The sequence below is a fragment of the Natator depressus genome, chromosome 28 (assembly GCF_965152275.1).
Source record: "Natator depressus isolate rNatDep1 chromosome 28, rNatDep2.hap1, whole genome shotgun sequence".
Classification (NCBI taxonomy): domain Eukaryota; kingdom Metazoa; phylum Chordata; order Testudines; family Cheloniidae; genus Natator; species Natator depressus.
Genome location: NC_134261.1, coordinates 9,999,920 through 10,002,419, shown reverse-complemented (window position 1 = coordinate 10,002,419; position 2,500 = coordinate 9,999,920). Strand labels below are relative to the sequence as shown.

At 62.1% G+C, this 2,500-nt stretch overlaps 1 non-coding gene across 1 annotated transcript; it reads right to left on the bottom strand.

Moving 5' to 3' along the window:
* Positions 1-844: 844 nt before the first annotated feature.
* On the bottom strand, positions 845-963 carry LOC141979721 (5S ribosomal RNA). Its single transcript, XR_012637115.1, has one exon. It is a non-coding gene; the product is annotated as a 5S ribosomal RNA (ribosomal RNA).
* Between the last annotated feature and the right edge of the window lie 1,537 nt (positions 964-2,500).

Below are 2,500 nucleotides of genomic sequence, written 5' to 3'. Positions count from 1 at the left end.
GGGAATAAGCCCGGAGCCCGGGGCAGGGCGACCCCGGACGGACGGGGGTCCGCCGGCCCCTGCCCGCGGGGGCAGGCTCCGGGTTGACCTGGTGGCCGCTCGGGACTTAAGCCCGGAGCCCGGGGCAGGGCGACCCCGGACGGACGAGGGTATGCCGGCCCCTGCCCGCGGGGGCAGGCTCCGGGTTGACCTGGTGGCCGGTTTGCTTTCGGGCCACCAGGTCAACCCGCTGCCTGTATGGGGTTGACCTGGTGGCCGCTTTCCTTCCCGGCCACCAGGTCAACCCGCTGAATGTATGGGGTTGACCTGCTGGCCGCTTTCCTTCCCGGCCACCAGGTCAACCCGCTGAATGTATGGGGTTGACCTGCTGGCCGCTTTTCTTCCCGGCCACCAGGTCAACCCGCTGAATGTATGGGGTTGACCTGCTGGCCGCTTTCCTTCCCGGCCACCAGGTCAACCCGCTGAATGTATGGGGTTGACCTGCTGGCCGCTTTCCTTCCCGGCCACCAGGTCAACCCGCTGAATGTATGGGGTTGACCTGCTGGCCGCTTTCCTTCCCGGCCACCAGGTCAACCCGCTGAAAGTATGGGGTTGACCTGCTGGCCGCTTTCCTTCCCGTCCACCAGGTCAACCCGCTGAATGTATGGGGTTGACCTGCTGGCCGCTCTGCTTCCCGGCCACCAGGTCAACCCCCTGCCGGTATGGGGTTGACCTGCTGGCCGCAGAGGGGCAGGCTCCGGGTTGACCTGGTGGCCGGCAGGGACTTCAGCCCCAGGGCCCCTGGCAGGGCGACCCTGCCCTTGTTCCCCAGAAAAGGAGAGAGCTGGCTCGCAGCGGGAAAAGCTGCCTACGGCACCTGGGATTCCCAGGCGGTCACCCATCCAAGTACTAGCCAGGCCCGGGACGGTTTACCTTCCGAGATCGGACGGGATCGGGGGCCTTCCGTCCGGTATGGCCGTAGGCACTCGGCTCCGGTCCGCCTCGTCCCCTTTCCCTTACTGACTCCCCTGCCTCGGGTGGGCCCGATCCTTTTTTCCGTTTTTTTTTTTCGCTCCGGAGGCTTCATGAGCCCCCCCCCAACACCCCTTTGGGGGTCGGTGAAATTTTTTTTTTCAGACTTCCAGGGGCCCGATCCTGGCCGCGGGCACCCGGCTCCGGGCACCCGGCTCCGGGCCGCCTCGTCCCCTTTCCCTTACTGACTCCGCTGCCTCGGGTGGGCCCGATCCTTTTTTCCGTTTTTTTTTTCCGCTCCGGAGGCTTCGTGAGCCCCCCCCAACACCACTTTGGGGGTCGGTGAAAAATTTTTTTTCAGACTTCCAGGGGCCCGATCCTGGCCGCGGGCACCCGGCTCCGGGCACCCGGCTCCGGGCCGCCTCGTCCCCTTTCCCTTACTGACTCCCCTGCCTCGGGTGGGCCCGATCCTTTTTTCCGTTTTTTTTTTTTTCGCTCCGGAGGCTTTATGAGCCCCCCCCAATACCACTTTGGGGGTCGGTGAAAAAAATTTTTCAGACTTCCAGGGGCCCGATCCTGGCCGCCGGCACCCGGCTCCGGGCACCCGGCTCCGGGCCGCCTCGTCCCCTTTCCCTTACTGACTCCCCTGCCTCGGGTGGGCCCGATCCTTTTTTCCGTTTTTTTTTTTTTCGCTCCGGAGGCTTTATGAGGCCCCCCCTAACCGTTTTTGGGGTCGGTGAAAATTTTTAGTCAGACTTCCAGGGGCCCGATCCTGGCCGCGGCTTCGCAGGCTGGCCTGGGGGGGGGGGCATCTCTAGCTCCGGCCGCGGACGGCGAGACGCTCGGCCACCAGGTCAGCCCGGAGGAAAAGGCTGAAAAAAATGTCTAAGTCCCCCCGGGACACCAGGTCAACCCGGAGGAAAAGGCTGAAAAAAATGTCTAAGTCCCCCCGGGACACCAGGTCAACCCGGAGGAAAAGGCTGAAAAAAATGTCTAAGTCCCCCCGGGACACCAGGTCAACCCGGAGGAAAAGGCTGAAAAAAAGTCTAAGTCCCCCCGGGACACCAGGTCAACCCGGAGGAAAAGGCTGAAAAAAATGTCTAAGTCCCCCCGGGACACCAGGTCAACCCGGAGGAAAAGGCTGAAAAAAAGTCTAAGTCCCCCCGGGACACCAGGTCAACCCGGAGGAAAAGGCTGAAAAAAAGTCTAAGTCCCCCCGGGACACCAGGTCAACCCGGAGGAAAAGGCTGAAAAAAAGTCTAAGTCCCCCCGGGACACCAGGTCAACCCGGAGGAAAAGGCTGAAAAAAATGTCTAAGTCCCCCCGGGACACCAGGTCAACCCGGAGGAAAAGGCTGAAAAAAAGTCTAAGTCCCCCCGGGACACCAGGTCAACCCGGAGGAAAAGGCTGAAAAAAAGTCTAAGTCCCCCCGGGACACCAGGTCAACCCGGAGGAAAAGGCTGAAAAAAAGTCTAAGTCCCCCCGGGACACCAGGTCAACCCGGAGGAAAAGGCTGAAAAAAATGTCTAAGTCCCCCCGGGACACCAGG